The sequence below is a fragment of the Wyeomyia smithii genome, chromosome 3 (assembly GCF_029784165.1).
Source record: "Wyeomyia smithii strain HCP4-BCI-WySm-NY-G18 chromosome 3, ASM2978416v1, whole genome shotgun sequence".
Lineage (NCBI taxonomy): Eukaryota > Metazoa > Arthropoda > Insecta > Diptera > Culicidae > Wyeomyia > Wyeomyia smithii.
In genome coordinates, this window is record NC_073696.1 from 208,927,770 (window position 1) to 208,946,408 (window position 18,639).

At 37.4% G+C, this 18,639-nt stretch overlaps 1 protein-coding gene across 1 annotated transcript in view; it reads left to right on the plus strand.

Moving 5' to 3' along the window:
* The first annotated feature begins 1,351 nt into the window (after positions 1–1,351).
* Positions 1,352–18,639, plus strand: part of LOC129731015 (katanin p60 ATPase-containing subunit A-like 1) — a 53,197-nt gene continuing 35,909 nt past the window's right edge. The window contains exon 1 of the mRNA XM_055690716.1: positions 1,352–2,004. The gene's annotated coding sequence lies outside the window, so the exon portion shown is untranslated. The remainder of the gene's footprint in view (positions 2,005–18,639) is intronic.

The following is an 18,639-nucleotide window of genomic DNA, read 5'->3' on the forward strand; positions in this document are numbered from 1 at the left end:
GTGCACTCTGCCACTATTTGAACCAAAGATGAACTCCGATAATGATTTGCAATCAGCCAACGACTTGGTAGAGGGACACAGGCTGGAACAAAGCAACGATGATCAAACTAATTTGCGCCCGAAAAGAACAGTGAAAAAACCCATTAGATTCAACACTGACTTTGTTTATAACACTAAATAAAACATCAACCAGAAAATATAGCTAAGTGCAAAAACAGATAACAGTCTTAAGCTCAATATCACTATTTCACTAGAACGTCAAACCTCGATTTTGACGAAATTTAATTCACTACACAGTCCTTCAAGTCATCAGGTTATAAGCAGACCCATGTCATGGCAACTGTTTCCTGAAGCCGCCGCTGACGATGATGGCGCTAGTGTTGAAATATGGTCTTAAGATCCGTTCATTGTGCCGCATCAGTAACACATGGTTTTTTTGCACAAAATCCATAAAACTTTCGAAACGAAACAAACGTTCTTGACGCTTCGCATTTCTACATACCACTTGCAGCGACAGTTGATCTCGCATGAATGGAACTTATCTGGCTGTTTCGCGAGTACTGACAGCCTTTTGACGTATAATCGAGACAGAGAAAAACGGCTTCAAGTAGAATGTATGAGAATGACGTTCGTGACAGGGATGTGGTTATAAGGTCCTCTTACTGATGAAAACGGAAAAAAAACTTTCGCTTTCCATTTTATCTTACTAAAGGTCGTTTGAATAAAAGTTAAGTGATACCATGAAATTCCAACTTTGTCACGTTCACAAAAAAACGAAATAATAATAAAATATATTGAGCTTGACGAAATAAGAATATAAAAGAAATACATTGAGAGTAAACTACAAGTTCGACATAAAACAGCATTTAAGCTCCTCAATGCTTCAAAAGTTGATTTGCGAGTGACACTGACAGGTTGCTACAGAGATGCCAGATGTTTCGCAAAATGTCAACAACTGCTCGAAAAACCGGAAATCACCTAATATTGTGTCCATCCCCTAATGCCTATTTGAGTAAGATTTAACACAAGAATCTCGTTAGTGACATCAACCGTGTATGTGGGTCATGTTCAGTTTTCCGCAGGGCTGCTCAGCAATTCGCGTTGACGGTGTTGCTGATATTTGTTTGGTTTTTGCATGCGAAAAAGAAGGAAGGAAATATTTTTGCTTTTGTCATCACGCACATTTTGACAATTACATATGAGTGTTCACGTAGGTGCGAACAGCCTTCAAAATCTCTTTCAACGCGAATAACCCGAATGAGTATAAAAGATGCTCATTTGCTGCTCAGTTTGCCGACGACAGTTCAAAAATGACGTTTCTCTCTCGTGCTCTGCGTACTGATTTGATAGCCCAACGGACGGACGGAACTGCTTCGGTGCTTGTGCGGTGCCTACTGATTGCATTGTCTCTGTTTATTTGTGTCTGTGCTGCTGGCCAAAGCAGACGCGGCGATTTGGTTGCGTTTTTTCCTGTCTATCGGTTTACTTGAAGTTGGTTGGTTTGCTAGCTGCTGGCTGGTGTAATTGAACAAAAAGGAGACTGTGTTTTTGACTGTTGCTACCGATCTGTGTTTTATATTGTTTTCAACCTACCGCGAGCCGGATATTCTCGTTGTGCCAGCAATTTCATTTGTATAATGTTTGTGTGATTAATGTATGTCTGCCTGGAAAGTGTGACAAAAGTAATCAATCGGTGTTTGGTGGGATAAATTACGCGAGTGTCGGTGCAAAAGTTACGATGAGTCCGAAATGAGCTGTCAAAAAATGGGTAGATTATCTTTATCAACAAAGCCTGTGATACCTTGATGATGACGAACGGAACAACCGACATCAACAGCGATAATTTCATACCCAATGCTGGCGTAAGGTGTAAATTTTAAATCGAACTGGTTTACCAGAGCAGGCCAGCTGAAGACTAGAGAAGGAACGAGAGTGAAAGATCCCACTGGACAGGAAGTCGATAATTAATTCAGTTTTATCGGCAACACACCGTAGATATACAAAGTGAGTAATACTTTTATTTTCAACTTCATGGTAAAGTTTTAATCCTCTCTGTTGTACGATAGAATAGGAGACCTGAACTTGTAGCTATCGATGAATATGATCATTCATTCCATCTCCTAATTAGGGGCGGTGCAGTGATTTAACGTCGACCGAATGCGTTTGCTGTAACGCAGGCCGATCAACACCGACTCACGTTTGTACTGTGCCAAAGGTGGAGATAGAATATCTGTACTGAATCTAAAATGTTCTAACACAGACCAACGATTGGAGGCCGTCCAGTTTTACGTCGACAACTTTGGCAGTTTGTCATTACTCACGTGTCAATCAACCGACAGGGTCGCTCGTCTTTTGAACGCCCATAAACATTTATGATTCTAGTCATTATTTTTGAGGGCGCTCGAACGTTTTTTTTTTACTTAATATAGCCACCTGTACCCCTTTTTTTGTTTAAAGTTGAATGGTCTCTTGTTATCTTGTTGCTTCTTGCTGGATTATTGGTAAAAATTGTAAAAATCAACATTGAGTTGATTTCTGTGAAGTCGTCGATTGTCCGTCAGTTTCGTATTCTCTTCGGTAAAAATCACAATTTGTTCGCGACTAAAAGCAGTTTTTTGTCTTGCCTACACTTTCTAGTGTGCAATTGAAGGTAACCAAGATAGGAGAACTTTTCTATTTCTTATAAATATCCTCAAATTGTGCGCGGAACATCAACATCGACCAAACGCTATCTTGTATATGTCTTATTTAGTCATTTGGCCAAGGTTTCCAACGTGATATTGACAAAGTTTTGTTTTGTCTTCTCTCTACTTGTTCGCCACTACGACGTTCCAAGAAGTGACGCAATCGCGTGAGAATATGCTACTTTCGTTTGTTTATTAATAATCGTTTGTCAAATTGAATACTAATTAGCACGTTTCGCAAATCGCAAGTTGCGAAGTAACGCTATGAGGGGAGACTTGTAAGAACCGCAGATAATTATTTTTGGTTTATAGCAGGTTTTTGGGTTTTTAAGGCAGTGACTGTAAGTCGAATAACGAAAAAATCTTAGTATAAATAATAAAACAAATTGTGAATTCGACACAGTTTAAAGATGTTCAACACAATGATAAATGATTTGAAATCCAGATTCTGACACTTCACCTGCTAGAATAGTAATCGCGTATCTAAATTTGACAATTCAAGAGTTCTTATTCGGATTACCTTGTAACCGCTTACTTACTGCTTATATCAAACTCTACGCGTAAATTCCGGAATCCGCGTAAAAAAACGCGTAAATTCCGGAATACGAGTAAAGAAATTCCGGAATCCGCGTAAGAAAAAAGTACCGCGTAAATTCCGAATTTTGCGAAAAAAACGCGTAAACTCCGGAATCCGCGTAAAAAAGCCGCGTGAAAAAAAACGCGTAAAAAGCGACCTTAGTGTACACGTAAACATAAAAATCAATGAAATCAGCGAATAGATAAGTTGTGATTATGATGTCAGTAAATTTACCCAACTTATGTAGATCTATTTCATGAACTATTCACATTTTCTTGTTCTATGACTTAAATTTTAAGTTATAAAGTAGGCAATGTACCTATGTGATATTTTTGAGGATGCTAATAATGAACACGGGCTGAGGATGTGATTTAGATTTAGAGATTGCGGGTTTGAGTCCCGTCTAGACGAAGGAAGTTTTCTCCTAGATTATTTATTTGACATAGAACTGCGTTTAAGGGTGCAAAGTGAAATTTTTCGAATCACATGAAACGTGTTTTGTAGGGGTTTGAATTTTGATAATTGTATCAAAATTAAACGAGATGTATTTTTGTTGTTTTTTGCATCAATTTAATTGTATGATTTATATGATGCTAATAACAACGCCGGTTATGAAAATTATGAGGAATTCAAGATCGAATTATCGCGTAGAATTTCTGTTAGACGTCGTACACAAATTACGTAACGCTAAAATTCCAGTTTTCAGACCCCCTCCCACCATTGCAACTAAAAGTAACGTTCGATACTACTCCCCGTCCCCCTAAAATTACGTAACGCTGAACAACCTGACCCCCTTCCAAATTTTAAATTTTGAGCGAACATCATTGTTACGTAACTGTCTCAACTACCCCCTCCTCCATATGTAACAATAAGTAACGCAGACTCAAATTCCCTCTCCCTCTTCATGCGTTACTTGAAACTGATTGAAAATTGTTGCCTTTTATGAATCTCATTAAGGCTCTCAATTGTATTCGCATTTTTGTAAAAAAAAATCCTAAGGTTTATGAGTCATTTCTTCGACATTGGTATAAATAGTAGTTCTGCCCTTCCGAAAAAAGATACACCTTGCTCCTTCGAATTCAAACAAGTTTTAAACAATAGAGAAGGTGCCAATATAGGCAGTTCGTTGTACCCAAATGTAGTACGATGAAAGTTTCAAATCTTTTTTGGGACGTCACTTTCATTGCTGACTATCTTAGCGATGAATCCAGCTCAATGTATTTTCCTTCATTGTTTCAGTGTCTCAAAGTCGAGTAGATGAAAGCGATCAGAATACGATGGAAGATTTATAGAATCCCGCCAAGGTAGATCTCTCAGTACCAATCGTAGAAATCTTTTTTTGTATTCGTTCGATGAGTAAACTTCTCAACCAGAGCCCGTGCCAACGAGCTATAAAGCAGTTCAAAGCAGTCGGGATTTTTGGAGTCTTTAAGAATTTTGCGATAAATTCGAATTGCCGTAAATGCTTTCGAAATAACAGCCCATCGGGTTAAAGGTAAACTGAGCATCAAGTAGGACACCAAGGTTGTTAATTTAATCGAATTTCTCTTGAGGACATGCCCACAATAATCTTGATCTTTATAAGTCTGCTTTTTCGGTGAAAGGCCATAACTTGACATTTAGAAACACTAAGGATAAGCCAGTTTCGTCGACACAAATTAACCAACGTATCCTACAGCGCTTGTAAACACGAATATCCATCAACAGTTTGAGCTATAATATGGGCCATTGGCCTACACTTCAAACCGAACGCAGCAGAACGATGTCGTTCAAGAACAATATGATCAGTTGAGGAACGCCAGAAAAGTTGGTGAACTGGGATGATAAGCGGTAATCAATCGGGTAATTTCCAAGAATCACCAAGGTGGGCAGGTTTTCGTAGAAATATCTTGTGGTCGAAACGCTCCTCAATATGTGGAAAGAGCAGAGTGAATATTCACCGATTACTTCTCGTCTAGCTTGAGCGCTGCGTATTTTTTGCACGATTTTTTTTAGTTTGGTTTGTGCTGTGTTTCTGTCGCTCGCAGAAAAATTACTACACTTGCTGCTTACATCACAGATAAGTAAAACGAGAGTGGTGAATAACTCTCCAGAAGTACACCGCGGTACAAACTGGTGAGAAAAATTCGATAGCATTCGAAGAGCAAACATGCGTGACGGGCGGCTGGATTTTATTTTTCATTTCAAGATGCAACGCAAACAAAGCAATCTACTTGCCTACCTAGATGCTCTTTTCATTTGATATATCTAGATAAACATTTCAAAAGGTCCTATCTGTTTTTTTAGTTTTTATGGAGCGTATTTTCATTGAGGTAATAATTCAGCTTTAGTAACTCTCCGAAGCGTGGTTTTCGTTCAGAAGGCTAGAATGATCCCTCCGCTATCAACTTGTGCAAACAACGTGCCATAAAAGGTGTTTGACCAGTTTTGGTGATTGATTGAAAGTGATCGATCAAAAAATCGATCAAAGCAGATAGGACCTTTTGAAATGTTTCTCTAGATATGGTTAAGAGACACAGTAAAAGCACTGCAGTGAACTTTGTTGTGTAGTTAATCAGCGTACTGTCTTTTCGTGTTAGAAAAGATAACACCAGTTCATTATCTTGCTAGAGAGTTATATCAGATTTCACCGCGGGGTTTTTTTGCATGCTTCTCAGATTTAATTCGCTGCCCACCAGTGTGAGAGTTGTTGTTTTCGCAGTGAAACACACGGTAGTGTTTCTCTGAGCAGAAAAGACAAATAAAATTATGTAACGCTGTAATAAAACAACCCCCAGATCGGTAAAATGTAGATTGCTATGTAACTTATTATTGTTTTGTTGTTTATTTGTTTATTAAAAAGTTATTCATTTTGTTAAGACCTAGACAACGGTCAGAAAAATATTAGATTTTATGAATCCATTTGTTCGTTAATTATGTTTACTGGAAACAAGTTGTCATGGACGCTGAAGAAAGCTGATCGACGAGTGCTCGGAGTTTTTGAGCGTAAAGTTCTGCGACCAATACTTAGCGGGAAATTGGAAGATGGAATGTGGCGCAGACGCATGAATCACGAGTTGTACCAGGTATATGAACATGCTGATAGAGTGAAAGTAATACAGCGTGGCAGGCTTCAGTAGGCTGGACATGTAGCCAGAATGCCTGACGAGAGAGCTGCCAAACCTATCTTCAGCAGAGAACCAGAAAGAGGGCGTCGACTCCGTGGTAAGCCTCGCACTCGGTCCATGTGCACGGTGGAAGAAGATGCACAATCTGCTGGTGTACGAGGAGACCGAAGAAGGGCTACCCAAGATAGAAGAAGCTGGACATCTTTAATTCGTTCGGCCCTAGACCGGTGAACGGTCTGTTATCCAAAAAAGTAAAAGTAAAGTTAGGCTAATCGTAGCTTATCCTCCCCGATGTAACGATTCGTAACGCTCGAGGGTACCCTTTTCCCTCTATGTACGTTACGCCATTTAGGGATGCACCTAATTTCAAACAACATTGAGCAAACACACAAGGATGTGACCCCACTGTAATTGGAGATGTTGCATTTATTTCCTTTTTGGTGAATCGAAAAAAGATATGAAAACTGTCTTCGGTCGGGGAATCTACACGGCTGCAAAGTTACAGACAAATTGAAGACCATCGCGATTGGAGATCAAAGAACCGAAGACGGAATCCGTCTGACCCAACAGCTTTGAGCTTATCCAAAGCGAACTAAAAAAAACTCGAAAAATATCTCAAAATTCGATGATTACAGTTGGGGAAATACACATGGAATCATTTGAAAACATTTCATCGATATACACACTTGAATTTTAATGCCGAAAACTCTACAGTTGATAATTCAAGCGAAATATTCTACAAATTTTCGGTGAAATTTTCGAAAACTTGACGTATATTCGTACTGTACTGTTTTACAATAGATCGATTTATTTGCTGAATGTTCGTCGAAACATATTGCTGACATTCGCTAAAAAAATTGTCGACGGAGTTAAGTATGTACGTACGAAGATCTGAGATGACTTTGATTACTTCATCACTCATTTTACTTGAATCAAAAGAGTGCTCGTAAGCTCGGGATTTGTCTTAATCTCCACTGATTGTGTTATCGAGCGTAGCTTCATTCACAGGCTCTACACTAACCCTTTCATGACGTTGAATTCTACCATACCTCGACAAATACCTCTTGATAAAAATAAGTCTCCTTTACAAAAAAACTGACTATAGAGACATTCAGTTGAGACCTCTCCAGGAATCTGTTATTGGTGATAATATTTCCCGGAGGCAGCGGGCATAAAAAGAAAGATTGAAACAGCAACAAGCACGAGTTATAATAATCATGTCGCTTATTCTCATTAGTGATAATAGAAGTACGGAATACAAGAAATACCCGGGCGATATCACAAAAGATCAATGTTTCTGGTCGCAGTGATGAGTTCTTTTAGGAATAAAAAAATCATGCATTCCTTCAAAGATGACTAGAACAAGATACCTGACTCTTGCAGAATTAATCGGACATGATTGTCACTGCGCGTGAGTAAAAAAATGGAACTAATTTGTACACTGTTAATATGATGTATACTCAACGTCATAATACGCCAACTGACGACAAGGCCAAGACATGACTACTGAAAGGTGAAGTAATTTTTTTCAGTATCCATGTGGACGACTTTACGGTGCTGCCATCCGAAAAATGATAATAACGTATACGAATGTTTAGTTCTCAAACATGAAACTTTCCGGAAGAATCAAGAATTATCGGCGCATCATTTAAGATTAAGCGTACCATCAGAAATTCCTGAGCACGCTCTACAGCCAAGTTTTCCACTCTTGGCGAGGTTAATAAAGCAAAAATCAGGTATGCCGGTGAACCTGATCATATAACAAATGGTTCTGAAACCTGGTTTGCGACATATGAAACTTTTAGTTCTGGTAGAATGAGACCTGAAAATAAATATAATTCCTCAATATAAACTCCCACTCTGACAGTCAACTTCACACTTCTCTTTCGTACTTTGAAGTGCAAAAAATGTGGCAATAGCATTAAGTGCGAAAAATAACAATATCATTAATCTGCATGTTATTATACTATTTTGAACAGCTTAACGATCTATGACGGACTATGCACGATAAATCGGTTTTGCTCATAGTGACAATTTTATGAGAATTTAAGTTATCAGATGGCAGCACTAACCGTCGGAAATCGATCGTGTTCAAAATGTATGAAAAATATGGAAGTTAGGTATCTTGTTCTAGTTATCTTTGATTCCTTGCTAATCATTGAGTATTTTCCTTGCCAAAATATGATTTAAAAATAAAGTAGATTTTCTGTGATGCGTGGAATAAAAATGCACACAGTCGGTAAACTTTTATCAATATAACGATTATCATTACTATTTTAGCAATGAACAGTTCTACATAAAATGTCCTTGTTTTAATTTTTTTTTTTCAAATTGTTTTTATGAGCAGAAGATGCCATTATGTTCTATTGGCTTAACCCTCTCCCGCTCACAAGGTTTATCATTAAAATTCATAGGTTCACGAGAAAATTCAAGCTGAACACTTTGTAGACTAACTAAAATTACTGTCAACTGTAATATTTTGAAGAAAATGCCCAGTGATGCTATGAGGCAGCATATAAAAGTTTATGGAACAATCGTAAGCACAACAAACTATTTTATGTCAAGATATGATGATTACAATTCTTGGTGCTCTAGAGTCACCATGGACGGGAAAGGGTTAATATTTTAAAACACGACTCATTTCTGAGCTATTTAAGACCCCTATATTGAGAAGATATTGATGATTACAAATATTTTAGAGCCAAAACGGTTTGTTTGATCGGTATGACGTCAAAGTTGTTGATAACAGTTTTAGGGCATAATTTGATTACCACACTTAGATATTAGCGAATCTATTAATACTGTACATACTTGATATTATTTTGCTTTGTGAAATATATTAAAACCATGCCAAAACTGATTTTGTAGAATCACCGTTTTGAGCTCAGTTTTCGTCCGATTTATTATCTGTTTTTTTAAAGCGACGGGTAAGAAAATGCTTTTTTGTGGACAAACCCTTGAAATTTTGGTATTTCGCCCTAAAACAAAATGGCGTCGAAAAACATAAAAAATTTCTGATTCCTCAAAAATTCAAAATGACGCCATTGTCTTGTCGTCCAAACTCGGGGAAATATGTTCTGCATCAATTTTTTTCTTGTGAAATTACACCATTTTGAACAACTTTAAGTTTCTTCGAGTGAGGAACGGCTTAAGGGGGGACCCTACTCTGGGAGGTCTAGAATTATTGAATTCTCATGATTTTTTTTTTCGGATGTTTAGAGTAAAGTGAAGTGTTCAGGTATTTTGGCTATTCAATAAAGTATATTTGAAGATGTGTTTTGCATTTCATGGATGCAAATATAATGAGTATTACCCTATGGGGCGTTTTTCTCGAAACCTTGTTTTTTCAACTGATTAGGTAGTTTTTCTCAGAATCTACTGAACCGATTTGGCTGCATTTTTTTTTTTTTTTTTGGATGTAAAAATGGATTATCTAACTTGTTACATAGCCATTTTTCAATATCTGAAGTTTTCAATGTTCTTTGATTTTTTTAAATAGTTATTTCTCATGAAATTTTTTTCCCTCAATGGCCGCCAAAACGGCCATGTAACAAGTTAGATAATCCATTTTTACAGGGCTAAAAAAATTAGCCAAATCGGTTCAGTAAATGCTGAGAAAAACTTATCACCAGTTAATAAAGCACTTTATCCCATATTCAATTTTAATATTTGGTTGGTTAATTTTCAACAAAAATATATGATTATATGCGAAAGGCCTTTACGACTATAAAAATATTTGCTTATTCGTTACAAAACGAAAATCGTGGATTTCAAACATTTTTTATTCCTATCCATACTTAATGGTGCAGAAACCTCTTCTAACAATCCGATGGGGTTTGCAAACGCGGTGAGCAAACTCTTCACTAAATTGCTTTAAGCGTTTCACGATCGTGGTTTCCGAGACTTTTAAAGCGGTGTTTCCCTATCGCGTGAACTGCCAGAGGTAAGATTTCTATTTTTGCCTACTCGAGTGACACAATTTGCTGGCAATCTGTGCAGTTCAAAACTGCACAAATTCCGGAGTTGGTACGGGCTGGGCGGAGGGCTTTATGCACCCGCGTACACTAGAAAATCGAGTACCTTGCCATGCTTGAAGCTAAGTCAACACTCACACTCTATGCCACGCTATTGGTGTGCGCTGTGAATCCTGATCTTAACGCGCGTGCAGTAAACTGCGGGAAGGTCGTTTGCTGTTTCTGCTAACTTTTTTTTCTTCTTCGCTCTCGTAGTTGTCATAGTTGTCGCTGTCGTCACTATCATCATATCACCGCATTTAACTCGTTCCGAGCACTCGTAGTCAAGTGGCGAGGTGCAAGCTGTGATGATAGATCTTGGAAGGTGCTCTAAAAAGGTGCAAACAAAACCGCCACACGCATACTGAACCGGTATGCCACCGGTTCGAGAGTGGGAACCAGAGCAGGCAGGCATTGGAAACAGAATATGCCGTGGGCTGCTAGAAATACTATGTAATTGCGATTTGGTACACTTAAATAACAGATGTCCACCAGTTCGAAACCACGGTTAGCTGTTTCTCGTGATTCCACCTCTTACCCAGTCTTACTACAATCGTTGTTCGACAGACGAGGAAGAAGGAAGCGATTCTGAAGCAGTGGCCTAACCACCTTCCTTCGAAGCTGCAGTGCTAACTAAAATAGACGCCAATCTGTCGTGAAGTTACGCTGATGGAAGATACGGGGAAAAGCAGTTGATGAAGAAAAAATCAGCCAAGCTGAAACGGCCTTCACTCTGTAACTGTAACCTACGGTAGACCGTCCTCGCGCCCACGTTTCGTACGACTCTCCTTTCTTTTGGTCTGTGTCTGTGCTTCACTCGGACCACAATTTTCTCTTCCGCATGCAACTGAACTCTGCACTACGGTGTCAGCAGCGCCGTAGTCGTTTTTTATCGGATTGGTAGAATTGCTTGCCGCTGAGTGCTTCAAGAATCAGGATTAGTTCCTTCGAGACGGAACTTTAGTGGTGAATTACCATAAAGGTGCTGAATTTTAGTGTTATTTGTTGTACACAAAACGATATTTGCTGAGTAAATGATGAATATGATTTTTTAAAGTAAATGACAAATGTCTGACAAACACACCTTTTTGTTTTTTCACACACTTTAGGATGAAATGATTTGAAGACTACATTGACTTCGTTCAAGTTTCATGTAGGATGACAGTTTGTTATAAAGTTACTGATCAGAACTTTTAAAGTAATTTGAATCAATCATGCTTTCAATTATACATTCTGAGGACTTTCGAATTATTTGACGATTCTTTGTTTTTTTTTGGTAAGGTAAATCTGACAATTTTTCAGAGCCGGGTCGAGTAAAGAAAATTAAGCTTGATACTATAAATTTTCAGTAGAAGATCGAAAATGCCGATTCATGTCTATCGTCGATTTGGAAGTATTTGAAAAACAAAATGTTAGAACAAACTCTCAACACTTTCAAGAGCAAATAGTGAACTAATTAAAGCTACCTCATAACACAGCAATAATGAGGAAAAGTGAGTGATACCAATAGAATTATTTCGTGATTCAATGTCATAATTCTACATTATGTTTCCGTAAATGCTGTTAATTAGTCAGCACTACGTTTAGAGCGCAGCGGTTTTTAGGTTGACGCAACATCTATACGACGTTTATGGAACGGTCTTCTAGCAGCGTTTCCATGAAAGTCAATCAACAACAACAATCTTTAAACTTACAGTTTCACTGTTTAAGTTTAACAAATTAAGTAGATTCAATGTTTGTTTGAGTTCGACACTTATTTCAACGTTATGTTTATTCAGCACTGGTTGTTGAAATCATTTTTTTCAGTGCTACCGAATTGTTCCTTAAAAGCTTGGCTGTACAATTGTTATTTAGCACTGATGAATTAATTCATTCAGCGGAATTGAGACTGCTCCAAAAAGTTAGTGTCAATCATCCGCCTCGGTAAATTTCAATTAATAGCTTGCAAAAAAACATCATTTTGTGTCGTGCAAATACGCGACAGCTGCTCTCGTGTGCTTAAAAAGAAATTATTGTCCCGCTAGAGTTACTGTTGTTTAAATACTGCCTCGTCTATTACTGAAAAGCCGCTTTGTCAAAAAAAAACTGATCCGCACAAAAGCCAAAACAAATACCCGTTAGCTTTATAGTGCAGCAGCAACAGCGAGCTCCAAACTGCGCGGTTACCGGTGTCAAGTACTTGTACCTACGCCTAATTCCGCTGTAGCGCTTTTCGTTCCAGTCTGCACTGCGTGCCGCACCGCCCCAGCGTGGGTTTTGGCTATTTCGGTGGTAATTTCATGTGTCTGCGCTAAGCTGACGAAGCTCCAATAGAAATGCTAAGTAAAAGGCGACTCGATTCACCTAGTGGGCAGGTATCAAGTGTGTTACTACTACTCAGACACACTGGTTTATAGACTAAAGCTTTTATGGTACATGATTTCATTGCCTCTTAAACATAACTTTTTATGATCACGTTAGGATTTTGGTAATAATTAAGCAGTATACCGTTTAACATGATGCTAATTTAAAAAAGTGACGAATATTATAACTTTTCTGAGCCAAACAGAAAAAGTAAACCTCGCAAGTTATTCCAATCTTGTGTGTGCGGCCGGCAAGATTGCCAATCATCCACTTCACGCGCAGCGCAGTTAGCTTGATGCGTAGTGCAATGACTCAAATTCGCTCGACAACCTGTATTAATACTGCGAAGGTGAAGTAGCGTTCGGAAGTGAGGGTGCAGCGTCGAGGCAAACAAAAAAGAAAAAAAAGCAGGCTTAATCGCTCGTCAGAACGAGAGAAAAAAACGATGCGTAGGAGGTCGCTGATCAATATTCAACAACTGATCGATTTTCAGCGTGCGGAGTATCGAGCCGACTATGGAGGCACAGACGGCGGCGCTTGATCGTCGAGGCGATGATGACAACGGGGACGGTTATGACCGAGTGTGACAACAAATGACGGCAAATTAATTGTCGCTCACGTTAGTGGATTGTGTGACTTAGATGAGATTTGGGTTGTTTAGCTATATGAGTTTTTTATATCATCTGAAAGAGCTGCATTTTCTAAGCAAAACGTGATTTTGAAAAATTTTCTAAATTTCAAATCACAAATTAAAACTGCTCGAAATCGCTACAATGACAGTTCTCCTGTAAACCAACTATCATTCAAAAAAATCACGTTTTGCTCAGAAAATTACACTCTTTTAACTGATATATAAAAATCGGAAATCCGTGAATAGCTAAACAACCCAATTACAGAATAATGGCGGAGGAACACGAGATTGTGATGTGATTTCCACCAGAATCCAAGGATATTCAATATCTCGTATCAAACAGTTTCTATACAAAATAAATCAAAAAAATATTATTCTAAGTAATTCCCTGAACTTTGAATATTTTAGATCAATATTGCTGAATGGTAAATACTACTGTAATTTTCATTTCATTTAACTTAAAAAAAACACTGCTTAACTGTTTTTACTTTCATTCCGGTGGTTTTACCGCAAAGTTGCATATATTTACAAACATAATTGAATTGAAGAACGAAAACAAATGTTTTCACTAGTCCTGTGCGCCGCCGCGCCGCGCCGCCGCCGATGATTTGGACTCGGCGCGCCGCCAAGGAAATTTTTAGCGCGCCGCCGAAGGAAATTTTACCGCGCCGATAGTGTTGTGTATGCTGGATTTTTTTCTGATTATAGAAATACCGCAAATCACAACCAATAAGGAAACGCTTGTATATTAAGTAATGCGGTAATTGACAATTCTCAATACATACCCGTTAACCCCTACGTGACGCAATTTTGCATGGTAGCCTCACACAGTGCAACACTTCGTTAAGTACTTCCCCTCCCCTGAGCGTGTATTCACGAATATTCCCTAAGTGTAAATAATCTCAATTTATGAATATTTGCTACAATATTTGACATTAAATATTTAGATATTAAATATCGAATAAAATAAAAAATATCAATGTCATGATTCGCACGAAGCCAGTTTGCTTCGAGAGTATTGTTTCAGTCATCATAACATAAGAATATATATATATATATCTTAATTTTTTATTTTTAAGCAAACGTATGAGCAGTCCGAAAATGTTGAAAAATTTCATAAAAAATGACTAGTGGTTTTTCATTATTTTTTTGGTAAAGATTTAAGTTTTCTTTATAATACCTTATAATAAGTTTTTTTTTTTGGAGATCAATATGCGGGAATTCACTGAAAATTTAGCGCAAATTAAATATTTGATCATATTGCGCTGAAATAGAGATTTTTGTAGATAGTTTTGTTTTTCAACATCGATTATAAACTTTTTGCCAAAATTCACGATGAATTTCATACCAATCAAAATTATCAAAAAGAACCTTTTCAAACACGACTATATTTTTTGCTGATTTCTCATTACTTTGTTACTTGAACGTTAAGGCAGCGAGAATAACACTTTTAGCTATTTTCCACTATCATGGTGATATTTGCGGACTTTTCGGTAAGAATGGGTCGCTTTCGACCCGTCATATTTAAGCGCGACTTCCATGAAAATGATATCACATAGTTCATGTGATTTTGCTGCGTTGAACGTTATTTCAAAAATACAACAAATTTCCAGATGGTAATGATTATAAAAATATTCCAAAAATCGTAATAGAAAAAGAAGAATCTGTGGAGTTTAACGAAGAACTCTATTCAAATGAAAAGAGTTTCCCGTTTTTTTCAGTTTCTCATGGGTAATCTAACAAAATATATGAAAGTTGAAAACAATCCTCTAACGTAAGATTTTTCGAATTTTCTCAAAGTAGGTCTACGGTTAATTAAAACGAACATATCGAAAAATCATCTATCATTTTTTCCCAAACTGAACGTCTCTGGGAACAGTATTCCTTGTAATATTTTAATGTGGGGTCGTTGATGATTTTTGTTTGGGAGTTACATTTGTTTGTACTTTCCCTGCTTGATTTATTATTTACCGGTTGTTCAATTGTTTGATTTCTTACCATTTTTATCCCTATTTTTGACATCCTTACAACCCTGACGCATACTTTTCTATTTATGAACGTTGAATTAAAAAAAAATCTGAACATGAGAGTACAAAAGCCCACATTATGCGCAATATTTTATAAGTGGTAATTAATGTCACGCCGATATACGCCACCGCCGCCGATAAAAGCCAACGGCGTCACGCCGGCGCGCCGATCGCCGCCGAGGTAAAATGTTTTCTACGCCGCCGCCGCCGCCGATGATATGGTCGGCGCACAGGTCTAGTTTCCACTTCTTATTCATTTGCACGCACTTTTTTTCTCCTGTATGGACTTCCTCACTGTGACCAGAATCGTTAATCTATTGTGAGATATACCCGGGTGTCTGCTGTATCCCGCACTTCTATTATTAGCAATACCGCTATTGAGAAGTGGCATGCTTATTTTTATTTTTGATCAGTGCTTGTGTGTAATGTACTACCCTTCTTTTTACACGCTTACTGTTCTTCTATACCGAGTCTCCTTCCTCCTGCCAAATATCGCCAACTATAATTCCCTGGAGAAGTTTCGTCGTGCGTCCTTCTGGCCAGTTTTATTGATAAGAAGGACTAATTTTTAGTTAGTTTTAGAGGACGTCACGCAAATGTATTGTAGATTTCAGCGTAAAGGAAGGGTAACTGGTGGGGAGCCTGAGAATAAACCAATGCTTAAAAGTCCTTTTTGACATCGAATGGCCTGGTTCTACTAAGACTCGAACCCACGACCATCCGCTTGACGAAGCGGACTCTGTAACCTTGCGGCTACGCAGCTCTCCTTGCACGCACTTTGTAAAGTATTTAAAGTTTTTTTTTGTTTTGAAAATTAAAACTTGTCCAATTTATACAAATTCAATACAAATTTTTACCAGTCCCATCTTACAAATAAAATGAGGTGAAAATAATTAGTGGGCAATTATGAGAATTATCATTAAAAAACCAATTGATGTGTATTAATCGGAACTACAATGAACTTATTACCCATTAAAATATACTGGCATACGCACGTCAGAAGAATGCATGTTCTTAATTTTTGTTTTCTGATTAAATCAATAGGAAAGAAAATATGCAAGAGTTTCAACTGTGTTTACTCAACTATACGTTTTTAGCAGTGTAACACCACATACATAAGACATACGTAACACTTTGGAAGAAATATTCTAAAAAAGTTGGTACAAAATTAACTACTCGAATGGTACTACAGTCTGAATAAAATCACTGTTTGAGTTGTTCATGAAGGCAGTGTAACTGCGCAGCCCTGCATTTGTCTCGTTCCTACTCGAAAAATGCTGCCTTGATTTTGTAAATAACTTTTTAACAATTCCTTATGGGATTTTCTTTGGGGCTCGATAAAGCCGAGAAAAAGAAAATTCATTTTGTTCATTATTTGTCGAGCAGTTGGACAGGACGGGGTACGGAGTACTATGAGGCAACGCGTACCAGAAGAAAACGCCAGTGTTACGTATGTCTTATGTATGTGATAAAACTATGTTATTTCACCTAAAGTGAGGTGACAAAAATTACCTCCGTGAAGTGAGATTGACAGTGAAGTGAAATTGAGAATAGGATGAGTGAAATGAGAATGTTTCCCAGCTCGAAAATTCCTAAGTCCCACGAAGTCGGTTTTTCCGTTTGTTTAGATAACACCGGATCTTGACGTTTTCTACATTTCTAAGACTTTTGGCATCAAAAAATTTTTTTTTGGTATCGAAAATTTCATGAACTACTGTTAATTTTTTTTATCGGTCAACAAGTTGAAACCTTGACCGCTTTGTTGAGGCACGGATCGAATTCTGATTCGTTTCGTTACTGCAAAATAAATCCAATATCTATCATTAGATCACAAATCATCAATTTCCAAGACTCATCTCATCCTCGTGGAATCATTTCACCGTTCAAAATGGTAGTGAAATAATTCCATGCGAAACGTCGCATTTTCCGTTTTCACTTCAGTAATATGACACTCATAACGACGCAGATTTCACGGCAGATGTCACTTTGCGTCGTTTTTCTCATTAACAGGGCTGTATTCACCTCACTCTCATTTCACCGTGAAGTGACTCCCGTAATAAGCACCTGTACCATCTAGATACATTTTATAGGCAGAAAATCTTGTTATTGAACTTATTCAAAGGCTCTTGGCCTATTAACCTATTAATAACACAGTGCAACAAAAATTGACTTTTTTTCTGGCCTGGCTTCTATATATAATTTTTTGTGTATTTTTATGCAAAACTGAATTTCCCCGAGTTTGTACATGTTTCAACTTAAGGGGCAACAATGGCGCCATTTTGAATTTTTGAGAAACCGGTAATTTTTGTGGTTTTTTCGTCGCCATTTTGTTTTGAGGCCAAATATCAAAATTCTAAGAGTTTGACAACATATTAGCATCTTTTTACCCATATTTTGGAAAAAAAAACAGATCTTAAATCGGACACAAACTGAGCTTGAAACGGTGATTCTACGAAACCGGGTTTGGCATAGTTTCAGTATATTTTTCACAAAGCAAAATAATATCGATTATTTTTGAGCATTAATGGTAATTCGCTAATATCTTAAAGTGGTAGTCAAATTATATCTTATTTTGAGTAAAAAAGTCTCAGAAATCGAATGGTAGGTGTCCGATCTACGTAAAATGTCAGCAGATAAACCTATTTTAGTATTGTAGGGGAATTGGGGCAAAATCGACATTTTACTGACATTTTACGTTGATCAGACACCTACCATTCGATTTCTGAGACTTTTTTACTCAAAATAAGATATAATTTGACTACCACTTTAAGATATTTGCGAATTGGACCGATTCTATAATTTTGTCTGTTATGGTCGAAACAATACAAACAAAGCTTCCCTCATAATTTTGTAAAATTTATCGCCAAATAAGCACTGATGATGACTGTATGTCACAGTCGTACGTATTTGTATACGTATTTGTACGGACTAAATTCAATATTTATTTCTCAAATTTCTAGTAGAGTCTAACGGAAACTTTCTTTCTTTCTTAGATCTTTCTTCTGATTTGCTTTAAATAGGTTTGGGGTGATTGGAAGTGTCCCTCAATTGGTAACTTTAATCGATTATTGTTAAAGTTTGCTAACTTAGTTTAACAATCTAAAAACAAGTTCTGACAGAGAAAACGATAAAGAACAGATTGATATACTACTGTTTGAAATTCACCCAACACATTTTGAGAATTTCGTCTGAATACACAGGTGGTTCCTAAAGCTGCTTAGAATATGTTTCCTACCCTATTTCTACTCTGAAAAGAT